Here is a 17,374-nt window from a genome sequence, read left to right on the forward strand (position 1 = left end):
TTTTTGGATATTAACTATAAAATATACAACCTATACGTCTACCGATTTAGAATTTTGAAATATGCGATGGTTTTGAAATAAACAAGAAATACTTGAAATTAGCGCGCGACCAGCCAATATAGCGAGAGCCGCCCTGTACCTTCCTACCCCGATCGCTGCACGAGTCATTCCCGCTACGGCCGTCACACGGGGAACTTGTGTCGCTCGCGCAATCGTAAAAAAGGGTGACAACACGATAAGACAAAATGAGACAAATGGGGACAATAAAGAAAATAAGAAGAAGAAACATAAAGGTTGGAGGAAAAAGAATGCTTACAATTGGAACAAATTAATGAAGTAAGTTGGTTTTATTTTAAATTTGATGATAATTGTATTATAGACGATGTTTGATATGTACCCCTGTTTTAAGTACATAACGAATGTGTAAGATTTTTTCATTTATAGCATAGATAATCTTTTCAGAAATCCGGAATCCAGAAGGAAAATAAACCCACTGATTGTTCACAATGTGAACCCACTCCTTCGTAAGTACCTTTATTCAGTCAAAAATGTATGTTATCAACGTTCTACTGGTTTTATCGCATGATTCCATTTTTAGCAAAAAGCAACAAAGTGCAAAGAAATAAAAAATCATGGTGAACTTAGTGGAAGTATGGCGGACATAATATGGAACAGGAGCTCATTGGAGTAGTATTATATTTAAAAAAATACGAAATAATTTCAAGAATTACATTTCTTAGAAGGTGGTAGATAAGTATGTTGTATAAAGAATTTGATGTTGATATTTATTTCATTTATACTTACTACACCTGTGCGGGAAATTGCTTAGTAATAAAACAGGTTTATATTCATATTTACATAGTAATGTGAGTTTTCATTTCGAAAAATTTTGTGTAAGTATATTAAATTGAGTTCCTGGGTGATCTGGAAACACAATTGGGCCCGGAAGATGGCGCTGCAGTCACTCCTCCTAATGACATGAACCGATTTGGATGAATATTTGTGTGCACATTTCATTTTTGTGGGATGATTGGTTGATTCGCTTTCACATTAGCTAATATTATGTATTTTTGTTGTTAGAAAGTAAACTTAATTTAATGTTTATAATACATTATTATTGGTATAAATAAGCCAGTGTTCGTCTCACATTGCTGTACCTGCCTACCTACCCTACCAGGGCCTAACTTTGTTCTGGCTATTTTATTTTGATTATTTGTAATGAATAATTACAATTATAATAGAGTGCAAAAAATAAATACATGCGTCAATATATTTTGTGTTTTTTTTTAAACAATTTTTTTATTTAAAAAAATATCATTCCGACCGCGGCTTTGCCCGCGTGGAATTAGGTTATATCGTGAATCCTGTTTTATCCCACAGAAGTGTTCAGTTCGGATAAAAAGTATCCTATGTGTAAATCCAGGCAATTAGCTATATTTTATCAAAATTGGTAATGTAGTCTTGACGTGATTAAGTAACAACTAACAAAAAAATATACAAATTAACATCCAAAGTTTCGCATCAGTTTTACTGTATTAGTGATATCTTCCACTCTTGACTTTGACTGAGAAGAATTAGGGTTTATAACTTCTTTCAGAAATAGTACCTTTCATTTCTGGGCATGATGTAATATCTACGTCAGCATCAAATTCTATCTAAATCAATTCAGTAGTCCGCGTTATTGAGTACCATTTCATTTTTTCAGAGTAACAATATTTTTTGTTATTTTAAAGATTATTTATAACCTGTATTATTTTGTAATAAAGTAAACATTACGAAATAATAATTATTATTAATAATGTCTAAGTAGTTGTTGGAAAGAAGATTATTTGTTTATAAGCAAGAAAATAAAACCAATAAATCAACAATTGAATAAATGTATAACAATATTATAACTGTATGACGACTCCATACATGTTTGTCCCGAGTCGGCCAACGGCAGCGCGGCGAGTTTGCAATGAATGACTTCGCGCACACCGGCGTTCGCGATAGCGAGCTATTAGACTCCGCCCGCCAAGCAGTGGATTTTTTTTTGTGTATCGTCTTAAGGTAACTTTTAAAAACAAAGTACCAAGTTGAAGTACTTGGTTCCGAATTACAGGTCTATAAGAGGGTACTGATATAGTTTTATAAAGTCTATGCATGGAAAATATATGGATACGTAAAGGGTGAAGTGGTCTGCGGATTTTCAAGGATTATTGACATTAAATATAAACCGAGAATAGAAAGAGCGTATTAATTAACACAGCAAGCACATCATACTTTAAATTGACAATTTATTATATTATAATGGTTTACGATGTCGACCCTTCGCTAATCAAAACTCTACATACCCTATCGTACATTTTCATTAATTCAGATTCTTGCACAAAAACATGGTTAAACAAATCTTCTCAAAAATTAAGATATCATTAGACAACACAAAACACTTACTTCTTAACATTCAAATAGGTGAGTCCAACAGTAAGACCGATGGGTATCAACGCGAATCGAATTAAATCCATATTTGGTTATATTTGATAACATATATCACACCGTTACAGACACGTTACTTATGCACGCATTTTGGAAGACTTGTGGATACTATAACTTTAACTGAGATAATATGGAAAACAACTACACTGCAATCATATACAATTTTCCGATAACGAGCTATGAAGATAATTTATTTATTATTGTAGAGCAGATCTAGATACAAAGTTGGTACACGCGGAAACGATAAATACTTGCGATATTTATTTAAATAGTCACTTTTTATGTTCTTATTTGTGTCCCGTGTGATACGTTTCAGAATTGTCTTTTTCTTTAGATTAATTATGCTTTATGAAGTTATGTTGTTTTGTTTGTATAAAACATGCAAAACTTTTAACGCAGTCTATACGAAGTAAGAATTTCAACTTAATTATCAACATGAACTGTTACTATCTACTAGGTAACAAGTAGATAGTAATGAGCTTTTAAAAACGTCCCTTAAATAAGCTACTGCGAAATGTAATAATAACTAATAACGTTTCAAAAATACCGACAACTATAAAAATAAAATCACATATCAATTTACGGTTGTCTAGTACACGTCTAAGGACGAATCCACAAGTCTAATAGATATCAGTGCGAAATCATAACTAAACCACATTTGTACGCACCACGCATATAAAAACCCTCCGTCCTTCCCACATCCCTAATACAATGTACTAAGATCCATATTTGTATAACATCTGATTACATTTATCACGTATTTGCATAGCAAGTGATATAAATATGTTTATGATAAAAATGCGGTAAGATAATCGCAATATGTGCTATGATTACGCATATTATTTCTTGCGATAAATTATATTAATTGGATCGTTCGATAGTGTGTATGTTTATATTTTTTTTATAGTACCTCCTTGGTAAGACCATTTTTATAAAAAATCATAGTTGTTGAATATAAATTCAATAGTTCTGAGAAAGGGTTGTTACCTAGTTATTTATCTAACCATAAGTTATACGACAAAAAAACCTTTACCATTGACTATATGTAAAATCTTGTTTATTTGAGCAAGTTGTTTATTAAGGTAAAGCGGTAAAGAAAATATTAACGTACTCGCAAGAATACTAAAAATAACACATTTTCCAGCATCAATACATGGAGTAATTTGTAATTTTGACTAACTGTGCCCTGCGGTTTCACCCGCATTGCTCCGCTTCTGTTGGAACCTTCCTCAATAAATGGGCTATCTAACACCGAAAGAATTTTTCAATTCGGACCAGTAGTTCCTGAGATTAGCGCGTTCAAAGTCAAACAAACAAACAAACTCTTCAGCTTTAGGTATAATATTAGTATAGATATAAGATTGTTACATAATATTAATGATTGTTATATAATTAAATAATAAATTGTTACTAAAAAGGTTTTGCTCCATTAGTAAGTAACTTTAAATGGAAAATAAACGTTACGCCCACTAGAATTAAAACGTACACGTGTATTCCTTTATACATATCGAAGTATTTTCCTTTTGTAGATATATTTAAATCGAGTGTTTTGACTATAAATAGAAGCGCTTCAATTTTCATATAAACTCATACACCATAATATCTAAATTTAACCAGATTTTTTTAATATCAATTGCATATTATGCCATATTAATACAATCAGTTAATTACATCGAATAAAAATGTACTTTAAATGTTACATAATAAAATAGCCAATAATTAAATTTTCCAAAGAACGCCATTTATTTTTAAATGCATAATCGTAAACTTTAATCTTCCGTGAAGATAAGGCCATAACGTAAATTGTTATCTTTTGAAGCATAACCTCTACATAAACTATCTAATATCGAAATCGCTTCATACTTTAATGCAAGTATAAAATTTATATTAAAATTCTTGCATTTCCACGTTTTCAAATTCATCTCACGACTTATCCAACAATCTATCAATGTCCCAAGATTTACTTCATACAAAAGGACCATTAATATACGTCTAAACTAGCTTTCCGCCCGCGGATTCGTCCCTGTTATCTAAAACTTAAGAAATTATACACTAAAACTATCGAGAGCCACTCTATCTATTAAAAGAACCGTATCAACATCCATTGCGCAATTTTTTAGCATACATAGGGATATGCAGAAGTTACTACTATACTATTACTACTATATAGTGAAGATAGTGATGGATATAGAAGTGACTCGTTTGCAATTAGCCTTATCGTAATTTAACGTCCTTGACTCGACCTCGGGACTTCCAAAAAGATAATTCTTAAGTATCACAGTACAGGGCCGTACTGATTACGATGTATGATGATATCTTGTATAAAGGAAAATTATTATCTTATCACGTACCCACAATCATTTTATAGCAACTGCAATTTTTCTTTATTTTCCACTGCCTTAAAATGCCGTATGCAGTTTTATACCATTTTTTATGTAATGCAATGATACAGCAATAAAAACTAACGACGGCCTCTAGGATTAAGCTCAGACATCGCAACAGCTACCAGTCTACATAATATAAACTACTAGCGACTACGGTTTTGCTTGGATGCTGTTACATACTCTATCCATAACAGTATCACAAAAAAAGTTGCGTAGTTTTAAGGACCTAAGTATTTAACTGAGAACAGACAGACAGCGGGAAGCAACATTGTTTTACAATGTGTAGTGGTAAGTCCGTCCCTGTGACAATTGGTTAGTATCCGCCTACATTCAAGCCATTTCTGCTTCACACGTGTTCGAGAAATCAAGCTAAAGGGCTTAAACATTGTTATACATTTATAGCTGTGTTCATAAATGGTATGAAATATCCCTCGATATAATATTAGTTAGTATTACACGATTTCGTCTGGATATAAGTGCGCATACTGTATATATTAAAATATAATTACTTTATTCGAATATAATTTGTTGGCATTGAAGAGACATACCTAACAAAAAAACCCTTTTAAATTTTAGTATGTGTAGAAGTATCTACGTTTTTGTAAATATAAGTACTAAGTTATTGTACTAAATTATAATATATAAAGTATTATTGTATAAGATTAAAAACCGTATTTAAAATAAAATAAATGGAAAATGCTAAGTTCTTTATAACTAATATTTTCCCGGCACATTTTGAATTTAACTATTTCCATATTAATTATTCTTTTAACTTCTGCGACTAAATTACTTGCCTTTGAGTTTAAAATTAAAAGCGTTTATGTAATTTTAGTTTCGTAACTTCTTTCGAGAATTTTTCCCTTTGATTAATCAGAAATAGAATGAGATACACTATTTCAAACAAATTATTAAAATAGGCCGAAAATCGTTTTGTAATTCAGTAGAGTGAAACATTTAATATTTTCAGCGTTAAATTATTATTATTTATTACAATGGAAAGTTAAGGGATGACGAAATAAATGAAATTCTTGTAAACGATCAAGATTGGTAATAAATTTTCAAAGTTTATGAAGTTTCATGTTCTATCCCACAAATTTTCCCTTTATTTCGAAATAGCCCGATACTCTTAAGCTGAGGTAACTCAAAACAAAACAGAAAATTTATATACATGAATTTCCCGTGGAGAATTCATTTTCAGTTTTTCGCGAATTTTCCAACGTTCCTCATTTTTAGAGAACAAGAGAAAACTTCAATTTTTCTTTTCAAAAACCTTTTTCAGGTAACGGCTACATATACATATTAACCAGAATGGACTAAGACTTCAGAGACAGTTTCATTTTCTGAAACAAAATCTTAAATATGAAGTAAAATCAATCAACGTTGCATAAAAAAAAATTACAAAGCGCATCGATCGCTAAAGAAAACCATTGTGTGCTTTTTCATCCTATCTTGAAAGGAATCTAATTTGTCTGAGTTGACAAAACGACCTCGATGTTATTTCCCGTTTGCAACTTGCTTCCCGACGTTTTTCTTCGTTGATTACGCTGAATTTCTTTCATTTGGTTCCATATCAGTGAAATTAAACTCAAAAATATACAAAAATCGCCTTCAATATTTTTATTATATAGCTATATGGTCCAATGCATTTATTATGGTTTTAATAAAAAATACAACAATATTACAACTCAGGCGATCTTTTCCTAAGAAGGTAAACATATTTCTTATTATGAGAATGATTTTACTTATCTATGTTTACTTTTAGCCATAATTCTGAATTAGAGTGGAGATGAGTCGCTGAAAAATATTAAAAAACGTGTAGATACTAATCCGGGTTTTTGTCCAAAAAGTCACGTACACTTGAACGTTGTTTAATTAAATACTATTTAAGTACATTACAAAGAAATATTTTATTTACTATGGACTGACCGGTTGGTTTGGTTGATAGTGGCCCTACCTTCCAAGCCAGAGGTCGTGGGTTCGATTCCCACCCGGGGCAAATATTTGTGTGATGAACATAGATGTTTGCTCTGTGTCTGAGCGTTAATTATCTATATAAATATTTATTTAAAAATTACATAAACATACATATCAGCCATCTGGTTTCCATAACACAAGCGAAAGCTTAGTATGGGATCAGATTGTGCCGTGTGTGAAAATTGTCCTGAAATATTTAATTATTATTTATTTTATTTACTGTTTTCTAAATTCTTAATTACTGTTTTATGTACACTTGTTATAAAGAACGCTTATTATTCTCCATTCAATTGTCTAATTTCAGAAAATGCGACATTTTTCATATTATAAAAGCCTACATTCTGGTTAAAAAAGTGGGTCATCTTTCAAGATTCTTTTTTTCTTCTAAAATATATTCAGAGACGGTTGAAAGTCTACCTTTGTGTAACCTTTCTAAAATGATTAATAATATACACAAAAAGTCAATTTCTTTACCGGCAAGCAATATTAATAAAAACTAATGGATAACAGAAAAAAGCCCTTTAACAATTTAATAATAAATATTCCTACAGGTAATTTAAACTTTCTTATTCCTTTAGTGGTTTCTTCTTTATTGGTAGTTTAGTGGTATAAATTAAGTCGTCATACTAACGCCAAATAAGTTAAAAATTAAGACTTACGAAATATTTTTATACGTGCAGTAAGTATTGAAAAAGGCTTAAAACTCGAAACTTCGCAAGACGTATAGTAATTGATCATTACGTCAACTTTTATGTCCCTAATTCCCTATACCTTGAATAATATACAAAATAGAAATATAAGATGAATCTAAAATCACCTGCAAAGTGTACAATTGTGTATTCGATGAATTAATATTAATAAAGTACATTAACACGTATTAAGTGTTGCTTTATTCAAGTAGGTTTTAAAATTTTAGGTTCAGAATACGTCATAATCTGACTAAACGTTAGTGAAACTTTTAATAGTCTAGAAAAAAAAGATCGTGTGTCGAGCACACGAGTCAGAAGTGAAACTCCTTTGGCAAGATTCAAAGATACCAAAATCGTCGCCTTACTCCATGACGTGACGGTATTTCCATGACGCGACCTTGAAATTTTACTCTCAACGCGCCAAAAAACACAAAACATTATTATTTGAAGCGAATATTTTCCATGACAATATTTTTTTCTTTATTTTTATATTCATTTAGGTTCTACTCCTTTTTAGGAATGGTCAAAAATGATTAGCCATATACATCACCTATCGATATCACAACATTCCAAAATCCCAAGGCTTTATTGATCTTATTTCCCAAGCAATCCCTTACAGACCTTATTCCTTGAGGGAATTGAGGCTTTGGTAATCTTAGAACGACCTATAAACAAGATTGATCTGATATATAACAGGACAATTTCTAATCATGACGTAATGTACCGTGAGAATTGTTAAATGACTGACCATTTTTGTCACGTAACCTATGAACTTATAGAGCAATTATCATTAACACAGGCTTGCTTTTTCACCCGTCTTTACACATAAAAAGTGTTTATTAACTGACTTTATATTAAAAATAACAAATGGATGTTTAATGTATAATATCATAGATCAATGTCGGCCTTAGAAAAATGCACCATTTTAATAAAATATCATAATATTCAAATAAAAATTAAATAAATATGCAAAGAATAGTTACTGCTCTATTTTGTATGAAGTAATATTTTAAAATCACGCTTTTTTACTCCTTATAAAAAGGAAAAGTGTGTAATATAACGAAAGGAATATAAAAGGAAAACAATTGAAGTATAAGTTACGCAAACTTAAAAGTAATAACTTTTGCGGTGGTATTTCTAACTTATAAGCACACTTTATCAATGTATATATACATTTACATAATAATATAATATATAATTTATATAATACTTCATTATAACATGACTTCTATTTATCAGATTAAAAATACATTTACAATAGTTTATTATCGAATATTTCCGATACTTGTCGTACATAATATTCCAGGCGGGAACGCGGGACCCGCCGCTCGCGACGGCAGCGGCGGGACTGACTGTGTCCTTTCCAATTTCACTATAAATTTATTGAAAACCGATGCGCGTTACTTTTCCAATAAATATATACAATTTTCCAAAACACTTTAATATCATAAGAATCATTTTGTAAATAAATATTACTAATTTCTTAATAGATATACATATCTCATTACATAGTAGAAAACAAAGTCGCTTTCCGACGTCTGTGTGTTTGTAATTTGTATGCTTAGATCTTTAAAATTACGGAACAGATAGAATTTTTTGTAGATAGAGTGGTTCTTGGGAAAGGTTTTAGTATATAATTTGTTAAGTATGCTACGAAGCGGAAAGCTAGTTATATTTTATATATAGGAAACCTATAACCCTAGAGTAGTAGTCTGAATATAATCCCTGATTATAGAGTACTAGCGGTCCGCCCCGGCTTCGCCCGTGGTACATATTTCGCAATAAAAGGTCTATGTTCTTTCTCAGAGTCTGAAGATTGTCTGTGCCAAATTTCATCAAAATCGGTTGAGAGGTTTAAGCGGGAAAGCGTAACAAACAGACAGACAGACAGACTAGATAGTAGGGATAGACTAAGTTTAATACAACTTTAACTCTGCTTTTATATAAAAACTTTCACGTGTCAACTGGAAACTCAATGCAATATTTATATTTGTCTTCCCTTCGCGTTTAATGAAAACTTTACAATAAATAAATAAATAAATAAATAAATATTATATAGGACATTATTACACAAATCGACCTAGTCCCACAGTAAGCTCAATTAAGGCTTGTGTTGTGGGTACTAGGCGACGATAAATATAATATTTTAATAAATACATATATAGATAATAACACCCAGACCCAAGAACAAATAATTGAGTTCATCACACAAATATTTGCCCTGACCGGGGATCGAACCCGGGACCGTCGGCTCAGTAGGCAGTTACTTTACCACTGCGCCAACCGCGTCGTCACAATGAGTGCACACAGTATCTGATTTTATCCCTGACCTAGTTAACAGTTCAAAATGTAATGCTAAGATCAGCTTCCCGAGTTCGTAGTTAACTCTTATTAAAAACTACCTATATCTTTAGGTACCGGAATACCTATTATTTATTAATAAAGACTGATTTAAAGTACCTGTATCCTGCTACTGGGATGGCAGATTAATCAATTAATCATAATTCATACATACGTCACACATATATACTAGCTGCGTAACGCGCTTTCACCCGCGAAAATCAGCTTGCTCCTGTGAGAATATCAATATAAAAAATAGCCAAGTTACACATTATTACCTCAGCTATCTATCAGAAAACGTTGCATAAAAATCAGTGAAACAGTGCCAGAAATTAGCGCGAAAAAACGCTATTTAAAATGTAAATATGTATATGTAAGTATACATGCATTTGGTAAAACGCGGTTATTTTTATATTATATAGATTGGTATAGATTTATGTGTGTGTCGAGGGTAGGTGCTATGACTCGAAAACGGCTGAACCGAATTCGTTAATTCTTTTTTTATAATATTCCTTGAAGTGCAAGCATGGTTCTTATGGAGAGAAAACGTAAACATATACCACGGGCGAAACCGGGGCGGACCGCTAGTTGTTAATATAATTTAACCAAAATTTGAAATAAGTTAATACGAAATTCACGCAGAAATACTTCATGAAATTTATAACTTTCTAGACTTATGCGGTAAGCTCTAAGTCTTACATGAAAACTTTTAGTGGTCGTAACGTGAATGTACCACAATTTTATATTTATTATACACAAGCACTTTAAAAGAATCTTCGGCGTTAAAATTTCGTTATACTGTTACACTTTTTCCTGTAAAAAAAATCATAAAATACAAAATTTTCCTTAAACTTGGTAACTTCCCAATTTTCACAAAGAACAATTTACACACACACAACAAATTACAATTTAATACCTAATTTGTGGCTTGATTTATATATTATGTACTAGCGGTCCGCCCCGGCTTCGCCTGTGGTTCCTACATGTTTAAACTATCCTATCTCTCAAGTTGGATCGAACTACACATGGTGTGCGAATTTTATTATAATCGGTTAAGTGGTTTAGGAGTCCATTGAGGACAAACATTGTGACACGAGGTTTATATATATATTAAGATTCACTGAATAGCTAATTTCACGTTTAGATAGTGTGGAGTATGTAGCAAGTAAAAGTAATTATTTAAGCCCTGAACATGATATAAAATCAAGTTGATTGTGCTCTGATATTAATGAACTGAACGACCCATTTTCTATTTATAATTATAATATGCATAGCTAATATAAATATGAAAGATAAACTACCATCTCTATTAATATATTCCATACTACTTGCATGTGACCTAATTAAAGTAGGATGGATGGGCGACTAATAAATTTTGTAATGCTTTAAATATACCAGGTGTAATCGTTAAGTGTGTACAGGCGATTATTCCGTAACTATAGTAGATATCAAAAAACTTTAAACTGATATTGAAAGTACTTAACCTAATGAGTAAAATGACAATAATAACTTTTTAAAAATAAAACGAGAAATATCCAAAAATGGTACATGAAACGCTCCCATATATTTTATTTCCCATACATTTTGTATTCAAAGCAAATGTTCGAGATGACATCCTCGATTTGGAATAACATTGTATTCCACATCGAGCTCTATTTACAGTCTCTAAATGAACTTTCATTAAAATTTGCGAAGTAATTAAAGCACAAAATCAAATAAAAAAGCAAAACCTTACATATTAAATGTTTGGAATAAAGTTAAACATATTTCATACTAAATGTATGGGAGCGTTTCATGTAATATTTTTGGATATTTCTCGTTTTATTTTTAAAAAGTTATTATTGTCATTTTACTCATTAGGTTAAGTACTTTCAATATCAGTTTAAAGTTTTTTGATATCTCTAATAGTTACGGAATAATCGCCTGTGCACACTTAACCATTACACCCTGTATATATGATATTTACTTTGAATTAGAGTTTCTAGATAGCATACCCAAACATCTTTCAACTTTTTCATAAAAAGTTTCTAATGGTAAAGTTGTTATTGGAATATTTTGTTCAATCGAATATCTTATTGGAAAGAAACATAATCAACTCCGGGTACTTTCCATATAAAAATCTATCAAAAATCGAAATCATTTCGTTAATTTGTGTCTATTTACCCAACTGCGTCAGAAGGTTACTTTCTTGATAGATATTATTATTTATTATATACTAGCTGTGCCGCGCGCTTTCACCCGCGGGCGATCCAGCTCACTCCGGGGAAAAATCAAGTAATTCTATAGATCATGGGTTATTCTGACGTATAACCTATATTACAGTAAAGTATCATTCAAATCCGTCCAACAATTTTTTCGTGAAGGAGTAAAAACATCATCCGTCCTTAAAAACTTTCGCATTTATAATATAAGTAGGATATCATGATAATTCATGCACAAAGTAATACGCGTTAATATTGCCTAAAATCGAGATGCATTAACCATGCATCCAATCCACAAGTTTCAATATGTTTTAATAATTCATGAAATTTCCAACTTTCCATACTAATGTGAGCACTAAATCGTACATGAAAACCCTCTGTGGTTTGAACGTGAATGATTCTCTAGATTTATCTATGTTCAAGCGAGCTTTTATGAAACTTTTCCTAAAACTTTCAATCATTGTGTACTAATAATATGACATTATTCATTCGATTTATTTCTTCAGTCTATCTATTGCTATTTCTACCTGAAACTATTAAACAATTACTATTAAAATAAATTTTATGTTTAATGTCTGTAATAAAACCAAATCTACAATTTAATTTTAGTTTTGGTTGTAATAGTAATGTAATCATAGAATCATAGGAACATACCTACATGTATATTATTACATTATTAATTTGTTATCGCACATTTCACATAACAGTTTATAAAAGCTGATGCGGAAAATGGAAGAAAATAATATACTACAGAGTATACACTATTAGAGAAACACTGCACTAAGAAGATAATGTCACTGCTGTAAAGAAGCGTCAATGTTACACAACTCTCCGCTTGTGACTTCGTTCGTTTACGCTTCACCGCGACACAGCCGTTACTTGAAGTTTCAATTCAATAAGCCTTCTAATATTACTATATCGTCACTCAATCTATATTTTAATTATAAAGCTATTAATCTCAGGAGCTACGGATTTGAAAAACATATTTTAGTTTTAACTTTTAGGTAGCCCATTTATCGAGGAAGGATCTTGTAATGTTAGATATATTGATCCTCTTCGATATTACTATTTACTACATCAAAATTTATCCTTATTCAATAACCTATTCGAGTGCTTATAACAAATAAAGGGCAGAAACGTTTTAATATGGATAATGCATTCAATATTAAGGTACCAAAACACAATGGAAAATGACTCCCTCCTTGACCCATTTAAAGCTGCCTTAGAAGCGATTACATAATAGAAGATATTACCCCATAATGTTAGGATCGTTCTAAGCCCGGTAAGATACAAATCCCTGCAAAAGCTATCTTTACTTAATGTTAAAAAGCTGAAGAATTTGTTTGTTTGAACGCGCTAATCTCGGGTCCAATTTGAAAAATTCTTTCGGTGTTAGATAACCCAATCATCGAGGAAGACGCTTTATATCATCTCCCTAAGACCAACAGGAGAGGAGCACTGCGGGTAAAACCGCGGAACATAGCTAGTATAATATAAACTTCGATATGGCACTGGAATAAACCAAACATCTATAGAATGAGAAACATTGTGTGGTCAGCAAAGATTTTATTTATTTCCGAGCCGTTTCATTTTGACATTAAATTACAATGGTTTACTTTATGCTCCCTGAGATTTTGCTTCTTTTAAACGTACCTATAAGTAAAAAGTTTATGTATGACAAGATCGTTTAATATTTTATAGAACATCGTAATAAGATTTGCAAGAGTCAGTTATTTTTCCTTCCACATGAACAGTTGGAATGTCGTTAAAATAGTTATAAAAATGAACTTATGAATGGTAGTTAGATAAAAGTTACATATTATGTAAAATTAAATTGTAATATTGACATGATTTTAAAAGAGCAACTATGGAGTTTCTTGCCGGTTCTTCTCCATGGATACATGCTTTTTGAATCGGTGGTAATGTTAAAAATATGTAATGCCGATTCGAAAGTGCTTCTAAGAAGTCTAATTGAATAAATAAATGTTTGAGTTTGAGTTTGAACATAATTACAATTAAATATCTATCTGCACATTTGCCAATATGAAAAACTTCCAATGTAGTGTGTTTTTAATAAAATAAAATTCATTTTAACAGCATTTCTCCACTGCTCAAAAAGCTCTTTATAGTAATGGAAATCCTTATTTGTGATTTGTATAGAGACGAAAACCTTCTTTAAAAAATCGCTTCGCATTGAATTGATGGCTCATTTTCGCGAGGGTCAAAATCTGTTTCCTCAATTTCATATACTCCATTTATTTTTATAACACGTTTTCTCATAACAGCAATCTATTGTTGATAGACACAGTATATATATATATATATATATATATATATATATATAAAATTGTAAGATAATTTACTATCCTATTACAATTTTTGATACAAACTCTTTTTAAGTATGAAATAACAAAAGTAATGAAGGTTAAACGTAAGCAGCAAACAGTTTTTATTTTAAATAGCTATATTAGAAGATAATACAATAGTTATTAAAGGTTATTATTGTTAACTTCTGCTTTGTTAGTTTTCATCAACAATTAATTTTACAACAAACTTCCAAAATACAACAAACTATGAAAGCCCTTGCTTACAAGTTGGCTGAAGCCTTCATAAATCTGTGTCCAGAAGTTGTCAAGTCACCCCCTTTATTGAAAGGGCGAGTCTGAATTCTTTATAACTTCGACGTAGAACCTCTACGAAACTTATTTGACAAAGTTCATTTATGGTACAATGACCAATGATTGTTTAGAATACCTGTATTCTATTATAAAGCAAACTGCGTTACAAAATGCGTTTTCGATCATTTCTAGTATTCAAAAATCTATAAAATACGCGAAGGAAAAGTTTCCGAAATTTAAGCAACGTAATGTGTAGAAATCTTAATGAGTCAATCTCTCGCCTCCTTAAGATAAGATCTCTTTAATAATCGTAATAAGCATAAAAGTATAATTAAAGATATCATCATCTAAAGACAACAATTCAAGCTAGTATAGGTAGGATGGCTACAAGCGAGATTCAATCTATATTCTAATCAATGTGAATTCTAAATGATATCTATATTGTAAATGTATAGGTGCGTAACCATACAGTTACTTAATTATCTATGATCATTTGTGGTTAACTGTGGTAGAGGTAATTTCCCTTTCATACATCATTTCCCGCCATTGTCTTTGAGCCAATTAAATTATGTGTTACTATCCACTCTCTCTATCTATATTGTTATAGCTAAATGTTTAACAATTAAGCATTATTTTTACTGGAACTGAAGTTCAATTTTAAAAGATTAAATACGCAAAAAATGCTCATAATTGATTCTGGTCAAATATTTTAAAAATAGAGTAAACATTACGGCACGCATATAATATCGTCACATAACATGACTCATAATTTACTACTTTAACAAGGCCAGCCACATAAGTCAAGTTCACGGTCTAAGGCTGCAGTCTAGCAAAATTGCGTTTTCAACAAGTTATTTGACAATTTTTTCCCGGCTAATGAAATGATAAACTGAATTTTTTTTTCTTGTTTATCAATTAGTGTTATATACGCAATGCGCGTGAATTTTTTCACATTTGTAAAGTTACTTTATGTTACCTTAATCAGGCCTTCAAGATAAGTCTCTTTCCCCCAAAGACATTTCGAGCTAAGTTTGTGCACTCACTACGTTGCAACCGATTACAATTTACACAATCTGATCAGCGCATTATTATCCTTATATAGTCGTTATTAAAAACTGCTGAATACAATTTGCGAAAAACTTATGATTTTCTTAATTAGAACGTTATAAATTCATTAAATTTCCCATTTTTTGCCTTACAAAATCTATTGATAAATACTGCTAAAAGTTATTTTTTCCATTAATTTATTCGAGTTGGTTGAAGACCAATGAGTATTAATCCTTTAAAAATTTTTTTTTTTGAATTTTGATAATTCTTTAAATATTAAAAAAATATTTAAAATAATTAGGAAAAATCCTAGCGAATTTCTTTAGTCGCGCTCCTTGGGCCGGAGCGTTCTGACGTGTGCTCTACGCTCGATTTTCCTTCATACCGAAGTGAAAGTTGCTCTACTTCATTAAATTTAATATTTTTGTTAATTGATTATTTTTATCTTAGTTTTGTGCAAATATTCGTATTTTTAAACATTTGATTTCGATATGGAAAATAAACGAAAAAAATACGCGTGTAACTACTAGAAAAAAAAATTATCTTCGAACATAAAGTTAATGAAACCAAATAGATTGCAAAGGTGATTGGCAATAATTTCTTTATTTTACGGGGTGTCAGTAAAGGGGTGTATATTTCTTTAAAACTAAAGTAAGCTCATAAATTTTCTTATAATATAATTTTTTTGAAGTTCCAAAAATGTTTATTTTTCGTTTGAGAAATACGAAATATAATATAAACTTGTATTGAGAACTTGAACTTCCCAAGTTCATCCGGGGAAATCCCCATACGGGGAAAATGATTTGTTTACTCCAAAATTGATCCGAGGTGTTTTAATTTTTTCTTCTAGTCATTTTCAACGTAGCGGCATGTTGTTTGATTATTAATTTTGTAACTTAAATACAGGATGTTGGTTTTATATTCTGATCTTACAGACGCGCTGACAAATTTAGTCCGCCATTTCTAGTTTAGTCTACCAACTCTAAGTACCAATATTAAAACGAATGGATTATCATCACATCATCAAAACTCAGATGTAATGGAAGATCACAATAACATAGAAAATTCAGTGGGTGTTGAGAACTAAACAAACAGAAGTAACAGAGACGCGAAGAATAAAAAAAGAGGACGAAAACGATAATTCGTTGATGCTTTCCCTTTTCGACGTATTGTTAGGGTACATCACCAATCTGCAAAAAACAAAACTGATGATTCCCAATTGCTGATTAAAAATGAAAAACAAATAAACAACAGTGGTGAAAATATGCTGATCACAATGAAACATCCTTCAGTGGTAGCAGATTTACTCATTTAAAATGTATCGGTGAACAGCGTAAAGGAGAGGAGGACAGGAAAACATTATGAATGTGGTTGGTGGATTGTATACAGGGTGTAATCGATAAGTATGTGCAGGCGATTATGACGTTATTATTGCAGGTATCAAAAAACTTAAAACTGATATCGAAATTACTTTACCTAATGAGCAAAATGACAATAATAACTTTTTAAAAGTATAACGAGAAATATCTAAAAAATTTACTTTATACACTCCCATATCAAAAAGGGAAAATGGGACTAGTAGAAGTTAAATGTCTAATTCCGGCAAAAGACATGAATGCGGAAGATGCGGTTAAAAATAAAAAAAT

At 31.1% G+C, this 17,374-nt stretch overlaps 1 protein-coding gene and 1 long non-coding RNA gene across 5 annotated transcripts in view; one reads left to right on the plus strand and one right to left on the minus strand.

Annotated features, from left to right (window-relative positions):
* Positions 1 to 17,374, minus strand: part of Flo2 (flotillin-2) — a 236,811-nt gene that overhangs the window by 13,702 nt on the left and 205,735 nt on the right. The window lies entirely within an intron of this gene.
* LOC149478950 (uncharacterized) lies at positions 17 to 2,042 on the plus strand. The gene is made up of 3 exons (XR_016317323.1): positions 17 to 336; positions 463 to 524; positions 599 to 2,042. It is a non-coding gene; the product is annotated as an uncharacterized LOC149478950 (long non-coding RNA).

The sequence above is a fragment of the Colias philodice genome, chromosome 21 (genome assembly GCF_061535455.1).
Source record: "Colias philodice isolate Cphi_HAF_F1 chromosome 21, ilColPhil1 Martin Lab GWU primary, whole genome shotgun sequence".
NCBI classification, from domain to species: Eukaryota; Metazoa; Arthropoda; class Insecta; order Lepidoptera; family Pieridae; genus Colias; species Colias philodice.